The sequence below is a fragment of the Brienomyrus brachyistius genome, chromosome 2 (assembly GCF_023856365.1).
Source record: "Brienomyrus brachyistius isolate T26 chromosome 2, BBRACH_0.4, whole genome shotgun sequence".
Classification (NCBI taxonomy): domain Eukaryota; kingdom Metazoa; phylum Chordata; class Actinopteri; order Osteoglossiformes; family Mormyridae; genus Brienomyrus; species Brienomyrus brachyistius.
In genome coordinates, this window is record NC_064534.1 from 40,772,073 (window position 1) to 40,794,673 (window position 22,601).

Genomic DNA, 22,601 nt, shown 5'->3' on the forward strand with positions numbered 1-22,601 from the left:
ACCCTTCAATGCCAGCTTAATGTTTAGGTTAGTGGGAATCACAGAGGAATTAGGGATGGAAACTTCTTTGCTGGTGGTAGAAGCGGTCTGGTGAATTTTTAGAGAGAAGAGGCCGTCGATGTTTGAATGTAGAAAATTGTTCAGGCTGCAGCCTACAGTATGGACTTGTTGGTGTGTGTAGCTCCCAGTGTTCTGACAGCGCGACGTTTTGGGGAAGCATGTGATTCAGCAGCTACCAGTGGGCTTCGTGCGGCGGAGATTTTGTGGCTGTTAGCGGAGTTGATAACAGAGGGTCGTTAAGAGAAGCCTGCATGCAGTAGGCAAAGGAGTAATGTTTGCCGGCGGGGGACGTGCGGCGATTAACCTGTGTGGTAGTGAAAAGGAGTTAAAAAGAAGGAAGTGTGCGGATGCGGAAAGAATGGAATAATTGTGGTAGGCTGCCGGCTGAGTAGTTTGGTGAATGTTTGGTGTGGGTCCGGCGCTGCCGATTGGATGGTGGTGCTGCAGTGTGAGTTAGACAAAAAAAAAAAAACCAGGAGTAGGATCCAATGGGACTAACTGGCATGTATAGACGCGTGTAATGCAAAAGGGCTGTTTTTGGTAGCATCTCTCGCTTGCGGCCATACCACCCTGAACACGCCCGATCTCGTCTGATCTCGAAAGCCAAGCAGGGTATGGTCTGGTTAGTACTTAGATGGGAGACCACCTGGGATTACCAGGTGCTGTAAGCTTTTCTCACTTTTACTTTATACAGGGGGCGCTCCACTTCACGATTAATTTAAATCTATCACTCCCCTTTCATTTTACTATTATATATATATATATTTTTTTTTTTTCTCTCATTCATAAAGGCAGCTTTTACACACCGTTTTACTCTAAATACTTCCTGGTAATTCTAGGTGCTGTAAGCTGTTCGTGCCTTTATTCCACCAGGGCGCGATCTTCTCACAAACTTGAAGACTGTCACTCCCCATTCACGTTTTACAACTTATTGTTAATGATAAAGAGACAGCTTTTTACACACAGTTTTAAACAAAGTTCTGATATTATTCCTCTTCAACTGACCGCTTTGTTTTCTATGCAAAAACCACTTCGCCACAGAAGACTCGATATTATTGGCATAGCAAGCTCTGCTCTTCTCCTTTCAAAACTTGCTAAAAGCTGTATTTAAAAGAACAGATTGGCCAGGGTAATTCACACCCTTCAATGCCAGCTTAATGTTTAGGTTAGTGGGAATCACAGAGGAATTAGGGATGGAAACTTCTTTGCTGGTGGTAGAAGCGGTCTGGTGAATTTTTAGAGAGAAGAGGCCGTCGATGTTTGAATGTAGAAAATTGTTCTGGCTGCAGCCTACAGTATGGACTTGTTGGTGTGTGTAGCTCCCAGTGTTCTGACAGCGCGACGTTTTGGGGAAGCATGTGATTCAGCAGCTACCAGTGGGCTTCGTGCGGCGGAGATTTTGTGGCTGTTAGCGGAGTTGATAACAGAGGGTCGTTAAGAGAAGCCTGCATGCAGTAGACAAAGGAGTAATGTTTGCCGGCGGGGGACGTGCGGCGATTAACCTGTGCGGTAGTGAAAAGGAGTTAAAAAGAAGGAAGTGTGCGGATGCGGAAAGAATGGAATAATTGTGGTAGGCTGCCGGCTGAGTAGTTTGGTGAATGTTTGGTGTGGGTCCGGCGCTGCCGATTGGATGGTGGTGCTGCAGTGTGAGTCAGATAAAAAAAAAAAAAACCAGGAGTAGAATCCAATGGGACTAACTGGCATGTATAGACGCGTGTAATGCAAAAGGGCTGTTTGTGGTAACATCTCTCGCTTATGGTCATACCACCCTGAACACGCCTGATCTCATCTGATCTCGGAAGCCAAACAAGGTAGGGTCTGGTTAGTACTTGGATGGGAGACCTCCTGGGAATACCAGGTGCTGTAAGCTTTTCTCACTTTTACTTTATACAGGGGGCGTTCCACTTCACGATTAATTTAAATCTAGCACTCCCCTTCCATTTTACTATTTTATATATATATATATATTTTTCTCTCTTTCATAAAGCCAGCTTTTAGAAACCGTTTTACTCTAAATACTTCCTGGTAATTCTAGGTGCTGTAAGCTGTTCGTGCCTTTATTCCACCAGGGCGCGATCTTCTCACAAACTTGAAGACTGTCACTCCCCATTCACGTTTTACAACTTATTGTTAATGATAAAGAGACAGCTTTTTACACACAGTTTTAAACAAAGTACTGATATTATTCCTCTTCAACTGACCGCTTTGTTTTCTATGCAAAAACCACTTCGCCACAGAAGACTCGATATTATTGGCATAGCAAGCTCTGCTCTTCTCCTTTCAAAACTTGCTAAAAGCTGTATTTAAAAGAACAGATTGGCCAGGGTAATTCACACCCTTCAATGCCAGCTTAATGTTTAGGTTAGTGGGAATCACAGAGGAATTAGGGATGGAAACTTCTTTGCTGGTGGTAGAAGCGGTCCGGTGAATTTTTAGAGAGAAGAGGCCGTCGATGTTTGAATGTAGAAAATTGTTCTGGCTGCAGCCTACAGTATGGACTTGTTGGTGTGTGTAGCTCCCAGTGTTCTGACAGCGCGACGTTTTGGGGAAGCATGTGATTCAGCAGCTACCAGTGGGCTTCGTGCGGCGGAGATTTTGTGGCTGTTAGCGGAGTTGATAACAGAGGGTCGTTAAGAGAAGCCTGCATGCAGTAGGCAAAGGAGTAATGTTTGCCGGCGGGGGACGTTCGGCGATTAACCTGTGCGGTAGTGAAAAGGAGTTAAAAAGAAGGAAGTGTGCGGATGCGGAAAGAATGGAATAATTGTGGTAGGCTGCCGGCTGAGTAGTTTGGTGAATGTTTGGTGTGGGTCCGGCGCTGCCGATTGGATGGTGGTGCTGCAGTGTGAGTCAGATAAAAAAAAAAAAAAAGAACATTAGTAGGATCCAATGGGACCAACTGGCATGTATAGAGGCGTGTAATGCAAAAGGGCTGTTTTTGGTAGCATCTCTCGCTTATGGCCATACCACCCTGAACACGCCCGATCTTGTCTGATCTCGGAAGCTAAGCAGGGTAGGTTCTGGTTAGTACTTGGATGGGAGACCACCTGGGAATACCAGGTGCTGTAAGCTTTTCTCACTTTTACTTTATACAGGGGGCACTCCACTTCACGATTAATTTAAATCTATCACTCCCCTTCCGTTTTACTATTTTATATATATATAACTATATATTTTTTCTCTCATTCATAAAGGCAGCTTTTACACACCGTTTTACTCTAAATACTTCCTGGTAATTCTAGGTGCTGTAAGCTGTTCGTGCCTTTATTCCACCAGGGCGCGATCTTCTCACAAACTTGAAGACTGTCACTCCCCATTCACGTTTTACAACTTATTGTTAATGATAAAGAGACAGCTTTTTACACACAGTTTTAAACAAAGTACTGATATTATTCCTCTTCAACTGACCGCTTTGTTTTCTATGCAAAAACCACTTCGCCACAGAAGACTCGATATTATTGGCATAGCAAGCTCTGCTCTTCTCCTTTCAAAACTTGCTAAAAGCTGTATTTAAAAGAACAGATTGGCCAGGGTAATTCACACCCTTCAATGCCAGCTTAATGTTTAGGTTAGTGGGAATCACAGAGGAATTAGGGATGGAAACTTCTTTGCTGGTGGTAGAAGCGGTCTGGTGAATTTTTAGAGAGAAGAGGCCGTCGATGTTTGAATGTAGAAAATTGTTCTGGCTGCAGCCTGCAGTATGGACTTGTTGGTGTGTGTAGCTCCCAGTGTTCTGACAGCGTGACGTTTTGGGGAAGCATGTGATTCAGCAGCTACCAGTGGGCTTCGTGCGGCGGAGATTTTGTGGCTGTTAGCGGAGTTGATAACAGAGGGTCGTTAAGAGAAGCCTGCATGCAGTAGGCAAAGGAGTAATGTTTGCCGGCGGGGGACGTGCGGCGATTAACCTGTGCGGTTGTGAAAAGGAGTTAAAAAGAAGGAAGTGTGCGGATGCGGAAAGAATGGAATAATTGTGGTAGGCTGCCGGCTGAGTAGTTTGGTGAATGTTTGGTGTGGGTCCGGCGCTGCCGATTGGATGGTGGGGCTGCAGTGTGAGTCAGATAAAAAAAAAAAAAAAGAACATTAGTAGGATCCAATGGGACCAACTGGCATGTATAGAGGCGTGTAATGCAAAAGGGATGTTTTTGGTGGCATCTCCCGCTTACGGCCATACCACCCTGAACACGCCTGATCTCGTCTGATCTCGGAAGCCAAGCAGGGTAGGGTCTGGTTAGTACTTGGATGGGAGACCACCTGGGATTACCAGGTGCTGTAAGCTTTTCTCACTTTTACTTTATACAGGGGGCGCTCCACTTCACGATTAATTTAAATCTATCACTCCCCTTCCATTTTACTATTTTATATATATATTTTTTTTTTCTCTCATTCATAAAGGCAGCTTTTACACACCGTTTTACTCTAAATACTTCCTGGTAATTCTAGGTGCTGTAAGCTGTTCGTGCCTTTATTCCACCAGGGCGCGATCTTCTCACAAACTTGAAGACTGTCACTCCCCATTCACGTTTTACAACTTATTGTTAATGATAAAGAGACAGCTTTTTACACACAGTTTTAAACAAAGTACTGATATTATTCCTCTTCAACTGACCGCTTTGTTTTCTATGCAAAAACCACTTCGCCACAGAAGACTCGATATTATTGGCATAGCAAGTTCTGCTCTTCTCCTTTCAAAACTTGCTGAAAGCTCTATTTAAAAGAACAGATTGGCCGGGGTAATTCACACCCTTCAATGCCAGCTTAATGTTTAGGTTAGTGGGAATCACAGAGGAATTAGGGATGGAAACTTCTTTGCTGGTGGTAGAAGCGGTCTGGTGAATTTTTAGAGAGAAGAGGCCGTCGATGTTTGAATGTAGAAAATTGTTCTGGCTGCAGCCTGCAGTATGGACTTGTTGGTGTGTGTAGCTCCCAGTGTTCTGACAGCGCGACGTTTTGGGGAAGCATGTGATTCAGCAGCTACCAGTGGGCTTCGTGCGGCGGAGATTTTGTGGCTGTTAGCGGAGTTGATAACAGAGGGTCGTTAAGAGAAGCCTGCATGCAGTAGGCAAAGGAGTAATGTTTGCCGGCGGGGGACGTGCGGCGATTAACCTGTGCGGTAGTGAAAAGGAGTTAAAAAGAAGGAAGTGTGCGGATGCGGAAAGAATGGAATAATTGTGGTAGGCTGCCGGCTGAGTAGTTTGGTGAATGTTTGGTGTGGGTCCGGCGCTGCCGATTGGATGGTGGGGCTGCAGTGTGAGTCAGATAAAAAAAAAAAAAAAAGAACATTAGTAGGATCCAATGGGACCAACTGGCATGTATAGAGGCGTGTAATGCAAAAGGGATGTTTTTGGTGGCATCTCCCGCTTACTGCCATACCACCCTGAACACGCCCGATCTCGTCTGATCTCGGAAGCCAAGCAGGGTAGGGTCTGGTTAGTACTTGGATGGGAGACCACCTGGGATTACCAGGTGCTGTAAGCTTTTCTCACTTTTACTTTATACAGGGGGCGCTCCACTTCACGATTAATTTAAATCTATCACTCCCCTTCCATTTTACTATTTTATATATATATTTTTTTTTTCTCTCATTCATAAAGGCAGCTTTTACACACCGTTTTACTCTAAATACTTCCTGGTAATTCTAGGTGCTGTAAGCTGTTCGTGCCTTTATTCCACCAGGGCGCGATCTTCTCACAAACTTGAAGACTGTCACTCCCCATTCACGTTTTACAACTTATTGTTAATGATAAAGAGACAGCTTTTTACACACAGTTTTAAACAAAGTACTGATATTATTCCTCTTCAACTGACCGCTTTGTTTTCTATGCAAAAACCACTTCGCCACAGAAGACTCGATATTATTGGCATAGCAAGTTCTGCTCTTCTCCTTTCAAAACTTGCTGAAAGCTCTATTTAAAAGAACAGATTGGCCGGGGTAATTCACACCCTTCAATGCCAGCTTAATGTTTAGGTTAGTGGGAATCACAGAGGAATTAGGGATGGAAACTTCTTTGCTGGTGGTAGAAGCGGTCTGGTGAATTTTTAGAGAGAAGAGGCCGTCGATGTTTGAATGTAGAAAATTGTTCTGGCTGCAGCCTGCAGTATGGACTTGTTGGTGTGTGTAGCTCCCAGTGTTCTGACAGCGCGACGTTTTGGGGAAGCATGTGATTCAGCAGCTACCAGTGGGCTTCGTGCGGCGGAGATTTTGTGGCTGTTAGCGGAGTTGATAACAGAGGGTCGTTAAGAGAAGCCTGCATGCAGTAGGCAAAGGAGTAATGTTTGCCGGCGGGGGACGTGCGGCGATTAACCTGTGCGGTAGTGAAAAGGAGTTAAAAAGAAGGAAGTGTGCGGATGCGGAAAGAATGGAATAATTGTGGTAGGCTGCCGGCTGAGTAGTTTGGTGAATGTTTGGTGTGGGTCCGGCGCTGCCGATTGGATGGTGGGGCTGCAGTGTGAGTCAGATAAAAAAAAAAAAAGAACATTAGTAGGATCCAATGGGACCAACTGGCATGTATAGAGGCGTGTAATGCAAAAGGGATGTTTTTGGTAGCATCTCTCGCTTACGGCCATACCACCCTGAACACGCCTGATCTCGTCTGATCTCGGAAGCTAAGCAGGTTAGGGTCTGGTTAGTACTTGGATGGGAAACCACCTGGGAATACCAGGTGCTGTAAGCTTTTCTCACTTTATACAGGGGGCGCTCCACTTCACGATTAATTTAAATCTATCACTCCCCTTCCATTTTACTATTTTATATATATATATATATTTTTATCTCATTCATAAAGGCAGCTTTTACACACCGTTTTACTCTAAATACTTCCTGGTAATTCTAGGTGCTGTAAGCCGTTCGTGCCTTTATTCCACCAGGGCGCGATCTTCTCACAAACTTGAAGACTGTCACTCCCCATTCACGTTTTACAACTTATTGTTAATGATAAAGAGACAGCTTTTTACACACAGTTTTAAACAAAGTACTGATATTATTCCTCTTCAACTGACCGCTTTGTTTTCTATGCAAAAACCACTTCGCCACAGAAGACTCGATATTATTGGCATAGCAAGTTCTGCTCTTCTCCTTTCAAAACTTGCTAAAAGCTGTATTTAAAAGAACAGATTGGCCGGCGTAATTCACACCCTTCAATGCCAGCTTAATGTTTAGGTTAGTGGGAATCACAGAGGAATTAGGGATGGAAACTTCTTTGCTGGTGGTAGAAGCGGTCTGGTGAATTTTTAGAGAGAAGAGGCCGTCGATGTTTGAATGTAGAAAATTGTTCTGGCTGCAGCCTGCAGTATGGACTTGTTGGTGTGTGTAGCTCCCAGTGTTCTGACAGCGCGACGTTTTGGGGAAGCATGTGATTCAGCAGCTACCAGTGGGCTTCGTGCGGCGGAGATTTTGTGGCTGTTAGCGGAGTTGATAACAGAGGGTCGTTAAGAGAAGCCTGCATGCAGTAGGCAAAGGAGTAATGTTTGCCGGCGGGGGACGTGCGGCGATTAACCTGTGCGGTAGTGAAAAGGAGTTAAAAAGAAGGAAGTGTGCGGATGCGGAAAGAATGGAATAATTGTGGTAGGCTGCCGGCTGAGTAGTTTGGTGAATGTTTGGTGTGGGTCCGGCGCTGCCGATTGGATGGTGGTGCTGCAGTGTGAGTCAGATAAAAAAAAAAAAAACAGGAGTAGGATCCAATGGGACTAACTGGCATGTATAGACGCGTGTAATGCAAAAGGGCTGTTTTTGGTAGCATCTCTCGCTTATGGCCATACCACCCTGAACACGCCCGATCTCATCCGATTTCGGAAGCCAAGCAGGGTAGGGTCTGGTTAGTACTTGGATGGGAGACCTCCTCGGAATACCAGGTGCTGTAAGCTTTTCTCACTTTTACTTTATACAGGGGGCGCTCCACTTCACGATTAATTTAAATCTATCACTCCCCTTCCATTTTACTATTTTATATATATATATTTTTCTCTCATTCATAAAGGCAGCTTTTAAACACGTTTTACTCTAAATACTGCCTGGTAATTCTAGGTGCTGTAAGCTGTTCGTGCCTTTATTCCACCAGGGCACGATCTTCTCACAAACTTGAAGACTGTCACTCCCCATTCACGTTTTACAACTTATTGTTAATAATAAAGAGACAGCTTTTTACACACAGTTTTAAACAAAGTACTGATATAATTCCTCTTCAACTCACCGCTTTGTTTTCTATGCAAAAACCACTTCGCCACAGAAGACTTGATATTGTTGGCATAGCAAGGTCTGCTCTTCTCCTCCTTTCAAAACTTGCAAAAAGCTGTATTTAAAAGAGCAGGTTGGCCGGGGTAATTCAAACCCTTCAATGCCAGCTTAATGTTTAGGTTAGTGGGAATCACAGAAGAATTAGGGATGGAAACTTCTTTGCTGGTGGTAGAAGCGGTCTGGTGAATTTTTAGAGAGAAGAGGCTGTCGATGTTTGAATGTAGAAAATTGTTCTGGCTGCAGCCTGCAGTATGGACTTGTTGGTGTGTGTAGCTCCCAGTGTTCTGACAGCGCGACGTTTTGGGGAAGCATGTGATTCAACAGCTACCAGTGGGCTTCGTGCGGCAGAGATTTTGTGGCTGTTAGCGGAGTTGATAACAGAGGGTTGTTAAGAGAAGCCTGCAAAAGGTTGGCAAAGGAGTAATGTTTGCCGGCGGGGGACGTGCAGCGATTAACCTGTGCGGTAGTGAAAAGGAGTTAAAGAGAAGGAAGTGTGCGGATGCGGAAAGAATGGAATAATTGTGGTAGGCTGCCGGATGAGTAGTTTGGTGAATGTTTGGTGTGGGTCCGGTGCTGCCGATTGGATGGTGGTGCTGCAGTGTGAGTCAGATAAAAAAAAAAAAAAACAGGAGTAGGATCCAATGGGACTAACTGGCATGTATAGACGCGTGTAATGCAAAAGGGCTATTTTTGGTAGCGTCTCTCGCTTACGGCCATACCACCCTGAACGCGCTCGATCTCGTCTGATCTCGGAAGCTAAGCAGGCTAGGGTCTGGTTAGTACTAGGATGGGAGACCATCTGGGAATACCAGGTGCTGTAAGCTTTTCTCACTTTTACTTTATACAGGGGGCGCTCCACTTCACGATTAATTTAAATCTATCACTCCCCTTCCATTTTACTATTTTATATATTTCTTTTTTCTCTCATTCATAAAGGCAGCTTTTACACACGTTTTACTCTAAATACTGCCTGGTAATTCTAGGTGCTGTAAGCTGTTCGTGCCTTTATTCCACCAGGGCACGATCTTCTCACAAACTTGAAGACTGTCACTCCCCATTCACGTTTTACAACTTATTGTTAATAATAAAGAGACAGCTTTTTACACACAGTTTTAAACAAAGTACTGATATAATTCCTCTTCAACTCACCGCTTTGTTTTCTATGCAAAAACCACTTCGCCACAGAAGACTTGATATTGTTGGCATAGCAAGGTCTGCTCTTCTCCTCCTTTCAAAACTTGCTAAAAGCTGTATTTAAAAGAGCAGGTTGGCCGGGGTAATTCACACCCTTCAATGCCAGATTAATGTTTAGGTTAGTGGGAATCACAGAGGAATTAGGGATGGAAACTTCTTTGCTGATGGTAGAAGCGGTCTGGTGAATTTTTAGAGAGAAGAGGCCGTCGATGTTTCAATGTAGAAAATTGTTCTGGCTGCAGCCTGCAGTATGGACTTGTTGGCGTGTGTAGCTCCCAGTGTTCTGACAGCGTAACGTTTTGGGGAAGCATGTGATTCAACAGCTACCAGTGGGCTTCGTGCGGCAGAGATTTTGTGGCTGTTAGCGGAGTTGATAACAGAGGGTCGTTAAGAGAAGCCTGCATGAGGTAGGCAAAGGAGTAATGTTTGCCAGCGGGGGACGTGCGGCGATTAACCTGTGCGGTAGTGAAAAGGACTTAAAGAGAAGGAAGTGTGCGGATGCGGAAAGAATGGAATAATTGTGGTAGGCTGCCGGCTGAGTAGTTTGGTGAATGTTTGGTGTGGGTGCGGCGCTGCCGATTGGATGGTGGTGCTGCAGTGTGAGTCAGATAAAAAAAAAAAAAACAGGAGTAGGATCCAATGGGACTAACTGGCATGTATAGAGTCGTGTAATGCAAAAGGGCTGTTTTTGTTCGCGGCTCTTGCTTACGGCCATACCACCCTGAACGCGCCCGATCTCGTCTGATCTCGGAAGCTAAGCGGGGTAGGGTCTGGTTAGTACTTGGATGGGAGACTGCCTGGGAATACCACGTGCTGTAAGCTTTTCTCACTTTTACTTTATACAGGGGGCACTCCACTTCACGATTAATTTAAATCTATCACTCCCCTTCCATTTTACTATTTTATATATATATTTTTTTTCTCTCATTCATAAAGGCAGCCTTTACACACCGTTTTACTCTAAATACTGCCTGGTAATTCTAGGTGCTGTAAGCTGTTCGTGCCTTTATTCCACCAGGGTGCGATCTTCTGACAAACTTGAAGACTGTCACTCCACATTCACGTTTTACAACTTATTGTTAATAATAAAGAGACAGTTTTTTACACACAGTTTTAAACAAAGTACTGTTATAATTCCTCTTAAACTCACCGCTTTGTTTTCTATGCAAAAACCACTTCGCCACAGAAGACTTGATATTGTTGGCATAGCAAGGTCTGCTCTTCTCCTCCTTTCAAAACTTGCAAAAAGCTGTATTTAAAAGAGCAGGTTGGCCGGGGTAATTCAAACCCTTCAATGCCAGCTTAATGTTTAGGTTAGTGGGAATCACAGAAGAATTAGGGATGGAAACTTCTTTGCTGGTGGTAGAAGCGGTCTGGTGAATTTTTAGAGAGAAGAGGCTGTCGATGTTTGAATGTAGAAAATTGTTCTGGCTGCAGCCTGCAGTATGGACTTGTTGGTGTGTGTAGCTCCCAGTGTTCTGACAGCGCGACGTTTTGGGGAAGCATGTGATTCAACAGCTACCAGTGGGCTTCGTGCGGCAGAGATTTTGTGGCTGTTAGCGGAGTTGATAACAGAGGGTTGTTAAGAGAAGCCTGTAAAAGGTTGGCAAAGGAGTAATGTTTGCCGGCGGGGGACGTGCAGCGATTAACCTGTGCGGTAGTGAAAAGGAGTTAAAGAGAAGGAAGTGTGCGGATGCGGAAAGAATGGAATAATTGTGGTAGGCTGCCGGATGAGTAGTTTGGTGAATGTTTGGTGTGGGTCCGGTGCTGCCGATTGGATGGTGGTGCTGCAGTGTGAGTCAGATAAAAAAAAAAAAAAACAGGAGTAGGATCCAATGGGACTAACTGGCATGTATAGACGCGTGTAATGCAAAAGGGCTGTTTTTGTTCGCGGCTCTTGCTTATGGCCATACCACCCTGAACGCGCCCGATCTCGTCTGATCTCGGAAGCTAAGCGGGGTAGGGTCTGGTTAGTACTTGGATGGGAGACTGCCTGGGAATACCACGTGCTGTAAGCTTTTCTCACTTTTACTTTATACAGGGGGCGCTCCACTTCACGATTAATTTAAATCTATCACTCCCCTTCCATTTTACTATTTTATATATATATTTTTTTTCTCTCATTCATAAAGGCAGCCTTTACACACCGTTTTACTCTAAATACTGCCTGGTAATTCTAGGTGCTGTAAGCTGTTCGTGCCTTTATTCCACCAGGGTGCGATCTTCTGACAAACTTGAAGACTGTCACTCCACATTCACGTTTTACAACTTATTGTTAATAATAAAGAGACAGTTTTTTACACACAGTTTTAAACAAAGTACTGTTATAATTCCTCTTAAACTCACCGCTTTGTTTTCTATGCAAAAACCACTTCGCCACAGAATATTCGATATTATTGGCATATTATCTGCTCTTCTCCTCCTTTCAAAACTTGCTGAAAGCTGTATTTAAAAGAGCAGGTTGGCCGGGGTAATTCACACCCTTCAATGCCAGCTTAATGTTTAGGTTAGTGGGAATCACAGAAGAATTAGGGATGGAAACTTCTTTGCTGGTGGTAGAAGCGGTCTGGTGAATTTTTAGAGAGAAGAGGCTGTCGATGTTTGAATGTAGAAAATTGTTCTGGCTGCAGCCTGCAGTATGGACTTGTTAGTGTGTGTAGCTCCCAGTGTTCTGACAGCGCGACGTTTTGGGGAAGCATGTGATTCAACAGCTACCAGTGGGCTTCGTGCGGCAGAGATTTTGTGGCTGTTAGCGGAGTTGATAACAGAGGGTCGTTAAGAGAAGCCTGCATGCAGTAGGCAAAGGAGTAATGTTTGCCGGCGGGGGACGTGCGGCGATTAACCTGTGCGGTAGTGAAAAGGAGTTAAAAAGAAGGAAGTGTGCAGATGCGGAAAGAATGGAATAATTGTGGTAGGCTGCCGGCTGAGTAGTTTGGTGAATGTTTGGTGTCGGTCCGGCGCTGCCGATTGGATGGTGGGGCTGCAGTGTGAGTCAGATAAAAAAAAAAAAAAGAACATTAGTAGGATCCAATGGGACCAACTGGCATGTATAGAGGCGTGTAATGCAAAAGGGATGTTTTTGGTAGCATCTATCGCTAACGGCCATACCACCCTGAACACGCCTGATCTCGTCTGATCTCGGAAGCTAAGCAGGTTAGGGTCTGGTTAGTACTTGGATGGGAGACCACCTGGGAATACCAGGTGCTGTAAGTTTTTCTCACTTTATACAGGGGGCGCTCCACTTCACGATTAATTTAAATCTATCACTCCCCTTCCATTTTACTATTTTATATATATATATTTTTTTTTCTCTCATTCATAAAGGCAGCTTTTACACACCGTTTTACTCTAAATACTTCCTGGTAATTCTAGGTGCTGTAAGCTGTTCGTGCCTTTATTCCACCAGGGCGCGATCTTCTCACAAACTTGAAGACTGTCACTCCCCATTCACGTTTTACAACTTATTGTTAATGATAAAGAGACAGCTTTTTACACACAGTTTTAAACAAAGTACTGATATTATTCCTCTTCAACTGACCGCTTTGTTTTCTATGCAAAAACCACTTCGCCACAGAAGACTCGATATTATTGGCATAGCAAGTTCTGCTCTTCTCCTTTCAAAACTTGCTAAAAGCTGTATTTAAAAGAACAGATTGGCCGGGGTAATTCACACCCTTCAATGCCAGCTTAATGTTTAGGTTAGTGGGAATCACAGAGGAATTAGGGATGGAAACTTCTTTGCTGGTGGTAGAAGCGGTCTGGTGAATTTTTAGAGAGAAGAGGCCGTCGATGTTTGAATGTAGAAAATTGTTCTGGCTGCAGCCTGCAGTATGGACTTGTTGGTGTGTGTAGCTCCCAGTGTTCTGACAGCGCGACGTTTTGGGGAAGCATGTGATTCAGCAGCTACCAGTGGGCTTCGTGCGGCGGAGATTTTGTGGCTGTTAGCGGAGTTGCTAACAGAGGGTCGTTAAGAGAAGCCTGCATGCAGTAGGCAAAGGAGTAATGTTTGCCGGCGGGGGACGTGCGGCGATTAACCTGTGCGGTAGTGAAAAGGAGTTAAAAAGAAGGAAGTGTGCGGATGCGGAAAGAATGGAATAATTGTGGTAGGCTGCCGGCTGAGTAGTTTGGTGAATGTTTGGTGTGGGTCCGGCGCTGCCGATTGGATGGTGGGGCTGCAGTGTGAGTCAGATAAAAAAAAAAAAAAGAACATTAGTAGGATCCAATGGGACCAACTGGCATGTATAGAGGCGTGTAATGCAAAAGGGATGTTTTTGGTAGCATCTCTCGCTAACGGCCATACCACCCTGAACACGTCTGATCTCGGAAGCTAAGCAGGTTAGGGTCTGGTTAGTACTTGGATGGGAGACCACCTGGGAATACCAGGTGCTGTAAGTTTTTCTCACTTTATACAGGGGGCGCTCCACTTCACGATTAATTTAAATCTATCACTCGCCTTCCATTTTACTATTTTATATATTTCTTTTTTCTCTCATTCATAAAGGCAGCTTTTAAACACGTTTTACTCTAAATACTGCCTGGTAATTCTAGGTGCTGTAAGCTGTTCGTGCCTTTATTCCACCAGGGCACGATCTTCTCACAAACTTGAAGACTGTCACTCCCCATTCACGTTTTACAACTTATTGTTAATAATAAAGAGACAGCTTTTTACACACAGTTTTAAACAAAGTACTGATATAATTCCTCTTCAACTCACCGCTTTGTTTTCTATGCAAAAACCACTTCGCCACAGAAGACTTGATATTGTTGGCATAGCAAGGTCTGCTCTTCTCCTCCTTTCAAAACTTGCAAAAAGCTGTATTTAAAAGAGCAGGTTGGCCGGGGTAATTCAAACCCTTCAATGCCAGCTTAATGTTTAGGTTAGTGGGAATCACAGAAGAATTAGGGATGGAAACTTCTTTGCTGGTGGTAGAAGCGGTCTGGTGAATTTTTAGAGAGAAGAGGCTGTCGATGTTTGAATGTAGAAAATTGTTCTGGCTGCAGCCTGCAGTATGGACTTGTTGGTGTGTGTAGCTCCCAGTGTTCTGACAGCGCGACGTTTTGGGGAAGCATGTGATTCAACAGCTACCAGTGGGCTTCGTGCGGCAGAGATTTTGTGGCTGTTAGCGGAGTTGATAACAGAGGGTTGTTAAGAGAAGCCTGTAAAAGGTTGGCAAAGGAGTAATGTTTGCCGGCGGGGGACGTGCAGCGATTAACCTGTGCGGTAGTGAAAAGGAGTTAAAGAGAAGGAAGTGTGCGGATGCGGAAAGAATGGAATAATTGTGGTAGGCTGCCGGATGAGTAGTTTGGTGAATGTTTGGTGTGGGTCCGGTGCTGCCGATTGGATGGTGGTGCTGCAGTGTGAGTCAGATAAAAAAAAAAAAAACAGGAGTAGGATCCAATGGGACTAACTGGCATGTATAGACGCGTGTAATGCAAAAGGGCTATTTTTGGTAGCGTCTCTCGCTTACGGCCGTACCACCCTGAACGCGCTCGATCTCGTCTGATCTCGGAAGCTAAGCAGGCTAGGGTCTGGTTAGTACTTGGATGGGAGACCACCTGGGAATACCAGGTGCTGTAAGCTTTTCTCACTTTTACTTTATACAGGGGGCACTCCACCTCACGATTAATTTAAATCTATCACTCCCCTTCCATTTTACTATTTTATATATTTCTTTTTTCTCTCATTCATAAAGGCAGCTTTTACACACGTTTTACTCTAAATACTGCCTGGTAATTCTAGGTGCTGTAAGCTGTTCGTGCCTTTATTCCACAGGGCACGATCTTCTCACAAACTTGAAGACTGTCACTCCCCATTCACGTTTTACAACTTATTGTTAATAATAAAGAGACAGCTTTTTACACACAGTTTTAAACAAAGTACTGATATAATTCCTCTTCAACTCACCGCTTTGTTTTCTATGCAAAAACCACTTCGCCACAGAAGACTTCATATTGTTGGCATAGCAAGGTCTGCTCTTCTCCTCCTTTCAAAACTTGCAAAAAGCTGTATTTAAAAGAGCAGGCTGGCCGGGGTAATTCAAACCCTTCAATGCCAGCTTAATGTTTAGGTTAGTGGGAATCACAGAAGAATTAGGGATGGAAACTTCTTTGCTGGTGGTAGAAGCGGTCTGGTGAATTTTTAGAGAGAAGAGGCTGTCGATGTTTGAATGTAGAAAATTGTTCTGGCTGCAGCCTGCAGTATGGACTTGTTAGTGTGTGTAGCTCCCAGTGTTCTGACAGCGCGACGTTTTGGGGAAGCATGTGATTCAACAGCTACCAGTGGGCTTCGTGCGGCAGAGATTTTGTGGCTGTTAGCGGAGTTGATAACAGAGGGTCGTTAAGAGAAGCCTGCATGAGGTAGGCAAAGGAGTAATGTTTGCCGGCGGGGGACGTGCGGCGATTAACCTGTGCGGTAGTGAAAAGGACTTAAAGAGAAGGAAGTGTGCGGATGCGGAAAGAATGGAATAATTGTGGTAGGCTGCCGGCTGAGTAGTTTGGTGAATGTTTGGTGTGGGTGCGGCGCTGCCGATTGGATGGTGGTGCTGCAGTGTGAGTCAGATAAAAAAAAAAAAAAACAGGAGTAGGATCCAATGGGACTAACTGGCATGTATAGAGTCGTGTAATGCAAAAGTGCTGTTTTTGTTCGCGGCTCTTGCTTATGGCCATACCACCCTGAACGCGCCTGATCTCGTCTGATCTCAGAAGCTAAGCAGGCTAGGGTCTGGTTAGTACTTGGATGGGAGACCTCCTCGGAATACCAGGTGCTGTAAGCTTTTCTCACTTTTACTTTATACAGGGGGCGCTCCACTTCACGATTAATTTAAATCTATCACTCCCCTTCCATTTTACTATTTTATATATATATTTTTTTTCTCTCATTCATAAAGGCAGCCTTTACACACCGTTTTACTCTAAATACTGCCTGGTAATTCTAGGTGCTGTAAGCTGTTCGTGCCTTTATTCCACCAGGGCGCGATCTTCTCACAAACTTGAAGACTGTCACTCCACATTCACGTTTTACAACTTATTGTTAATAATAAAGAGACAGTTTGTTACACACAGTTTTAAACAAAGTACTGATATAATTCCTCTTAAACTCACCGCTTTGTTTTCTATGCAAAATCCACTTCGCCACAGAATATTCGATATTATTGGCATATTATCTGCTCTTCTCCTCCTTTCAAAACTTGCTGAAAGCTGTATTTAAAAGAGCAGGTTGGCCGGGGTAATTCACACCCTTCAATGCCAGCTTAATGTTTAGGTTAGTGGGAATCACAGAAGAATTAGGGATGGAAACTTCTTTGCTGGTGGTAGATGCGGTCTGGTGAATTTTTAGAGAGAAGAGGCTGTCGATGTTTGAATGTAGAAAATTGTTCTGGCTGCAGCCTGCAGTATGGACTTGTTAGTGTGTGTAGCTCCCAGTGTTCTGACAGCGCGACGTTTTGGGGAAGCATGTGATTCAACAGCTACCAGTGGGCTTCGTGCGGCAGAGATTTTGTGGCTGTTAGCGGAGTTGATAACAGAGGGTTGTTAAGAGAAGCCTGCAAAAGGTTGGCAAAGGAGTAATGTTTGCCGGCGGGGGACGTGCAGCGATTAACCTGTGCGGTAGTGAAAAGGAGTTAAAGAGAAGGAAGTGTGCGGATGCGGAAAGAATGGAATAATTGTGGTAGGCTGCCGGATGAGTAGTTTGGTGAATGTTTGGTGTGGGTCCGGTGCTGCCGATTGGATGGTGGTGCTGCAGTGTGAGTCAGATAAAAAAAAAAAAAAAAAGGAGTAGGATCCAATGGGACTAACTGGCATGTATAGACGCGTGTAATGCAATAGGGCTATTTTTGGTAGCGTCTCTCGCTTACGGCCATACCACCCTGAACGCGCCCGATCTCGTCTGATCTCGGAAGCTAAGCAGGCTAGGGTCTGGTTAGTACTTGGATGGGAGACCTCCTCGGAATACCAGGTGCTGTAAGCTTTTCTCACTTTTCCTTTATACAGGGGGCGCTCCACTTCACGATTAATTTAAATCTATCACTCCCCTTCCATTTTACTATTTTATATATATTTTTTTTTTCTCTCATTCATAAAGGCAGCCTTTACACACCGTTTTACTCTAAATACTGCCTGGTAATTCTAGGTGCTGTAAGCTGTTCGTGCCTTTATTCCACCAGGGCACGATCTTCTGACAAACTTGAAGACTGTCACTCCACATTCACGTTTTACAACTTATTGTTAATAATAAAGAGACAGTTTGTTACACACAGTTTTAAACAAAGTACTGATATAATTCCTCTTCAACTCACCGCTTTGTTTTCTATGCAAAAACCACTTCGCCACAGAAGACTTGATATTGTTGGCATAGCAAGGTCTGCTCTTCTCCTCCTTTCAAAACTTGCTAAAAGCTGTATTTAAAAGAGCAGGTTGGCCGGGGTAATTCACACCCTTCAATGCCAGATTAATGTTTAGGTTAGTGGGAATCACAGAGGAATTAGGGATGGAAACTTCTTTGCTGATGGTAGAAGCGGTCTGGTGAATTTTTAGAGAGAAGAGGCCGTCGATGTTTCAATGTAGAAAATTGTTCTGGCTGCAGCCTGCAGTATGGACTTGTTGGCGTGTGTAGCTCCCAGTGTTCTGACAGCGTAACGTTTTGGGGAAGCATGTGATTCAACAGCTACCAGTGGGCTTCGTGCGGCAGAGATTTTGTGGCTGTTAGCGGAGTTGATAACAGAGGGTCGTTAAGAGAAGCCTGCATGAGGTAGGCAAAGGAGTAATGTTTGCCGGCGGGGGACGTGCGGCGATTAACCTGTGCGGTAGTGAAAAGGACTTAAAGAGAAGGAAGTGTGCGGATACGGAAAGAATGGAATAATTGTGGTAGGCTGCCGGCTGAGTAGTTTGGTGAATGTTTGGTGTAGGTGCGGCGCTGCCGATTGGATGGTGGTGCTGCAGTGTGAGTCAGATAAAAAAAAAAAAAAACAGGAGTAGGATCCAATAGGACTAACTGGCATGTATAGAGGCGTGTAATGCAAAAGGGCTGTTTTTGTTCGCGGCTCTCGCTTATGGCCATACCACCCTGAACACGCCTGATCTCGTCTGATCTTGGAAGCTAAGTGGGGTAGGGTCTGGTTAGTACTTGGATGGGAGACTGCCTGGGAATACCACGTGCTGTAAGCTTTTCTCACTTTTACTTTATACAGGGGGCACTCCACCTCACGATTAATTTAAATCTATCACTCCCCTTCCATTTTACTATTTTATATATTTCTTTTTTCTCTCTTTCATAAAGGCAGCTTTTACGCACGTTTTACTCTAAATACTGCCTGGTAATTCTAGCTGCTGTAAGCTGTTCGTGCCTTTATTCCACCAGGGCGCGATCTTCTCACAAACTTGAAGACTGTCACTCCCCATTCACGTTTTACAACTTATTGTTAATAATAAAGAGACAGCTTTTTACACACAGTTTTAAACAAAGTACTAATATAATTCTTCTTCAACTCACCGCTTTGTTTTCTATGCAAAAACGACTTCACCACAGAAGACTCGTTATTATTGGCATAGCAAGGTCTGCTCTTCTCCTCCTTTCAAAACTTGCTAAAAGCTGTATTTAAAAGAGCAGGTTGGCCGGGGTAATTCACACCCTTCAATGCCAGCTTAATGTTTAGGTTAGTGGGAATCACAGAGGAATTAGGGATGGAAACTTCTTTGCTGGTGGTAGAAGCGGTCTGGTGAATTTTTAGAGAGAAGAGGCCGTCGATGTTTCAATGTAGAAAATTATTCTGGCTGCAGCCTGCAGTATGGACTTGTTGGTGTGTGTAGCTCCCAGTGTTCTGACAGCGCGACGTTTTGGGGAAGCATGTGATTCAGCAGCTACCAGTGGGCTTCGTGCGGCGGAGATTTTGTAGCTGTTAGCGGAGTTGATAATAGAAGGTCATTAAGAGAAGCCTGCATGCGGTAGGCAAAGGAGTAATGTTTGCCGGCGGGGGACGTGCGGCGATTAACCTGTGCGGTAGTGAAAAGGAGTTAAAGAGAAGGAAGTGTGCAGATGCGGAAAGAATGGAATAATTGTGGTAGGCTGCCGGCTGAGTAGTTTGGTGAATGTTTGGTGTGGTTCCGGCACTGCCGATTGGATGGTGGGGCTGCAGTGTGAGTCAGATAAAAAAAAAAAAAAAAACAGGAGTAGGATCCAATGGGACTAACTGGAATGTATAGACGCGTGTAATGCAAAAGGGCTATTTTTGGTAGCGTCTCTCGCTTACAGCCATACCACCCTGAACACGCCCGATCTCGTCTGATCTCGGAAGCTAAACAGGCTAGGGTCTGGTTAGTACTTGGATGGGAGACCACCTGGGAATACCAGGTGCTGTAAGCTTTTCTCACTTTTACTTTATACAGGGGGCGCTCCACTTCACGATTAATTTAAATCTATCACTCCTCTTCCATTTTACTATTTTATATATTTCTTTTTTCTCTCATTCATAAAGGCAGCTTTTACCCACCGTTTTACTCTAAATACTGCCTGGTAATTCTAGGTGCTGTAAGCTGTTCGTGCCTTTATTCCACCAGGGCGCGATCTTCTCACAAACTTGAAGACTGTCACTCCCCATTCACGTTTTACAACTTATTGTTAATAATAAAGAGAAAGCTTTTTACACACAGTTTTAAACAAAGTACTGATATAATTCCTCTTTAAATCACCGGTTTGTTTTCTATGCAAAAACCGCTTGACCACAGAAGACTCGATATTATTGGCATAGCAAGGTCTGCTCTTCTCCTCCTTTCAAAACTCGCTAAAAGCTGTATTTAAAAGAGCAGGTTGGCCGGGGTAATTCACACCCTTCAATGCCAACTTAATGTTTAGGTTAGTGGGAATCACAGAGGAATTAGGGATGGAAACTTCTTTGCTGGTGGTAGAAGTGGTCTGGTGAATTTTTAGAGAGAAGAGGCCGTCGATGTTTGAATGTAGAAAATTGTTCTGGCTGCAGCCTGCAGTATGGACTTGTTGGTGTGTGTAGCTCCCAGTGTTCTGACAGCGCGACGTTTTGGGGAAGCATGTGATTCAGCAGCTACCAGTGGGCTTCGTGCGGCGGAGATTTTGTGGCTGTTAGCGGAGTTGATAACAGAGAGTCGTTAAGAGAAGCCTGCATGCGGTAGGCAAAGGAGTAATGTTTGCCGGCGGGGGACGTGCGGCGATTAACCTGTGCGGTAGTGAAAAGGAGTGAAAGAGAAGGAAGTGTGCGGATGCGGAAAGAATGGAATAATTGTGGTAGGCTGCCGGCTGAGTAGTTTGGTGAATGTTTGGTGTGGGTCCGGCACTGCCGATTGGATGGTGGTGCTGCAGTGTGAGTTAGATAAAAAACAAAAAAAACAGGAGTAGGATCCAATGTGACTAACTGGCATGTATAGAGGCGTTTAATGCAAAAGGGCTGTTTGAGTAGCGTCTCTCGCTTATGGCCATACCACCCTGAACACACCTGATCTTGGAAGCTAAGCAGGGTAGGGTCTGGTTAGTATTTGGATGGGAGACTGCCTGGGAATACCAGTTGCTGTAAGCTTTTCTCACTTTTACTTTATACCGGGGGCGCTCCACTTCACGATTAATTTAAATCTAGCACTCCCCTTCCGTTTTACTATTTTATATATATATATTTTTTCTCTCTTTCATAAAGCCAGCTTTTAGAAACCGTTTTACTCTAAATATTTCCTGGTAATTCTAGGTGCTGTAAGCTGTTCGTGCCTTTATTCCACCAGGGCGCGATCTTCTCACAAACTTGAAGACTGTCACTCCCCATTCACGTTTTACAACTTATTGTTAATGATAAAAAGACAGCTTTTTACACACAGTTTTAAACAAAGTACTGATATAATTCCTCTTCAACTCACCACTTTGTTTTCTATGCAAAAACCACTTCACCACAAAAGACTTGATATTATTGGCATAGCAAGGTCTGCTCTTCTCCTCCTTTCAAAACTTGCTAAAAGCTGTATTTAAAAGAGCAGGTTGGCCATGGTAATTCACACACTTCAATGCCAGCTTAATGTTTAGGTTAGTGGGAATCACAGAGGAATTAGGGATGGAAACTTCTTTGCTGGTGGTAGAAGCGGTCTGGTGAATTTTTAGAGAGAAGAGGCCGTCAATGTTTGAATGTAGAAAATTGTTCTGGCTGCAGCCTGCAGTATGGACTTGTTGGTGTGTGTAGCTCCCAGTGTTCTGACAGCGCGACGTTTTGGGGAAACATGTGATTCAGCAGCTACCAGTGGGCTTCGTGCGGCGGAGATTTTGTGGCTGTTAGTGGAGTTGATAACAGAAGGTCATTAAGAGAAGCCTGCATGCGGTAGGCAAAGGAGTAATGTTTGCCGGCGGGGGACGTGCGGCGATTAACCTGTGCGGTAGTGAAAAGGAGTTAAAGAGAAGGAAGTGTGCGGATGCGGAAAGAATGGAATAATTGTGGTAGGCTGCCGGCTGAGTAGTTTGGTGAATGTTTGGTGTGGTTCCGGCACTGCCGATTGGATGGTGGGGCTGCAGTGTGAGTCAGATAAAAAAAAAAAAAGAACATTAGTAGGATCCAATGGGACCAACTGGCATGTATAGAGGCGTGTAATGCAAAAGGGCTGTTTTTGGTAGTTTTTCTCGCTCACGGCCATACCACCCTGAACACGCCCGGTCTCGTCTGATCTCGGAAGCCAAGCAGGGTAGGGTCTGGTTAGTGCTTGGATGGGAAACCTCCTGGGAATACCCGGTGCTGTAAGCTTTTCTCACTTTTACTTGATACTGGGGGCGCTCCACTTCACGATTAATTTAAATCTATCACTCCCCTTCCATTTTACTATTTTATATATTTCTTTTTTCTCTCATTCATAAAGGCAGCTTTTACACACCGTTTTACTCTAAATACTGCCTGGTAATTATAGCTGCTGTAAGCTGTTTGTTCCTTTATTCCACCAGGGCGCGATCTTCTCACAAACTTGAAGACTGTCACTCCCCATTCACGTTTTACAACTTATTGTTAATAATAAAGAGCAGCTTTTTACACACAGTTTTAAACAAAGTACTAATATAATTCCTCTTCAACTGACCGCTTTGTTTTCTATGCAAAAACCACTTCGCCACAGAAGACTCGATATTATTGGCATA

General features: G+C 44.3%; 15 non-coding genes and 4 pseudogenes across 15 annotated transcripts; all 19 read left to right on the plus strand.

Annotated features, from left to right (window-relative positions):
* The first annotated feature begins 612 nt into the window (after positions 1–612).
* Positions 613–731, plus strand: LOC125731620 (5S ribosomal RNA; annotated as a pseudogene).
* A 1,080-nt stretch (positions 732–1,811) lies between these two features.
* On the plus strand, positions 1,812–1,930 carry LOC125736673 (5S ribosomal RNA). Its single transcript, XR_007395948.1, has one exon. It is a non-coding gene; the product is annotated as a 5S ribosomal RNA (ribosomal RNA).
* A 1,080-nt stretch (positions 1,931–3,010) lies between these two features.
* On the plus strand, positions 3,011–3,129 carry LOC125736090 (5S ribosomal RNA). Its single transcript, XR_007395373.1, has one exon. It is a non-coding gene; the product is annotated as a 5S ribosomal RNA (ribosomal RNA).
* Positions 3,130–4,214: 1,085 nt separating this feature from the next.
* Positions 4,215–4,333, plus strand: LOC125736415 (5S ribosomal RNA). Its single transcript, XR_007395694.1, has one exon. It is a non-coding gene; the product is annotated as a 5S ribosomal RNA (ribosomal RNA).
* Positions 4,334–5,413: 1,080 nt separating this feature from the next.
* Positions 5,414–5,532, plus strand: LOC125736644 (5S ribosomal RNA). Its single transcript, XR_007395919.1, has one exon. It is a non-coding gene; the product is annotated as a 5S ribosomal RNA (ribosomal RNA).
* A 1,077-nt stretch (positions 5,533–6,609) lies between these two features.
* Positions 6,610–6,728, plus strand: LOC125735998 (5S ribosomal RNA). The gene has a single exon (XR_007395282.1). It is a non-coding gene; the product is annotated as a 5S ribosomal RNA (ribosomal RNA).
* A 1,070-nt stretch (positions 6,729–7,798) lies between these two features.
* LOC125735672 (5S ribosomal RNA) lies at positions 7,799–7,917 on the plus strand. Its single transcript, XR_007394965.1, has one exon. It is a non-coding gene; the product is annotated as a 5S ribosomal RNA (ribosomal RNA).
* A 1,075-nt stretch (positions 7,918–8,992) lies between these two features.
* LOC125734872 (5S ribosomal RNA) lies at positions 8,993–9,111 on the plus strand. The gene has a single exon (XR_007394175.1). It is a non-coding gene; the product is annotated as a 5S ribosomal RNA (ribosomal RNA).
* Positions 9,112–10,184: 1,073 nt separating this feature from the next.
* LOC125736120 (5S ribosomal RNA) lies at positions 10,185–10,303 on the plus strand. The gene has a single exon (XR_007395403.1). It is a non-coding gene; the product is annotated as a 5S ribosomal RNA (ribosomal RNA).
* Positions 10,304–11,380: 1,077 nt separating this feature from the next.
* On the plus strand, positions 11,381–11,499 carry LOC125736599 (5S ribosomal RNA). The gene has a single exon (XR_007395875.1). It is a non-coding gene; the product is annotated as a 5S ribosomal RNA (ribosomal RNA).
* Positions 11,500–12,575: 1,076 nt separating this feature from the next.
* LOC125736865 (5S ribosomal RNA) lies at positions 12,576–12,694 on the plus strand. The gene has a single exon (XR_007396133.1). It is a non-coding gene; the product is annotated as a 5S ribosomal RNA (ribosomal RNA).
* Positions 12,695–13,767: 1,073 nt separating this feature from the next.
* Positions 13,768–13,876, plus strand: LOC125732111 (5S ribosomal RNA; annotated as a pseudogene).
* A 1,067-nt stretch (positions 13,877–14,943) lies between these two features.
* Positions 14,944–15,062, plus strand: LOC125735899 (5S ribosomal RNA). The gene has a single exon (XR_007395183.1). It is a non-coding gene; the product is annotated as a 5S ribosomal RNA (ribosomal RNA).
* A 1,073-nt stretch (positions 15,063–16,135) lies between these two features.
* LOC125735853 (5S ribosomal RNA) lies at positions 16,136–16,254 on the plus strand. The gene has a single exon (XR_007395139.1). It is a non-coding gene; the product is annotated as a 5S ribosomal RNA (ribosomal RNA).
* A 1,074-nt stretch (positions 16,255–17,328) lies between these two features.
* LOC125734959 (5S ribosomal RNA) lies at positions 17,329–17,447 on the plus strand. Its single transcript, XR_007394260.1, has one exon. It is a non-coding gene; the product is annotated as a 5S ribosomal RNA (ribosomal RNA).
* Positions 17,448–18,524: 1,077 nt separating this feature from the next.
* On the plus strand, positions 18,525–18,643 carry LOC125731706 (5S ribosomal RNA; annotated as a pseudogene).
* A 1,076-nt stretch (positions 18,644–19,719) lies between these two features.
* On the plus strand, positions 19,720–19,838 carry LOC125734896 (5S ribosomal RNA). Its single transcript, XR_007394198.1, has one exon. It is a non-coding gene; the product is annotated as a 5S ribosomal RNA (ribosomal RNA).
* Positions 19,839–20,912: 1,074 nt separating this feature from the next.
* Positions 20,913–21,021, plus strand: LOC125732096 (5S ribosomal RNA; annotated as a pseudogene).
* A 1,078-nt stretch (positions 21,022–22,099) lies between these two features.
* Positions 22,100–22,218, plus strand: LOC125731132 (5S ribosomal RNA). The gene has a single exon (XR_007391418.1). It is a non-coding gene; the product is annotated as a 5S ribosomal RNA (ribosomal RNA).
* The last annotated feature ends 383 nt before the right edge of the window (positions 22,219–22,601 follow it).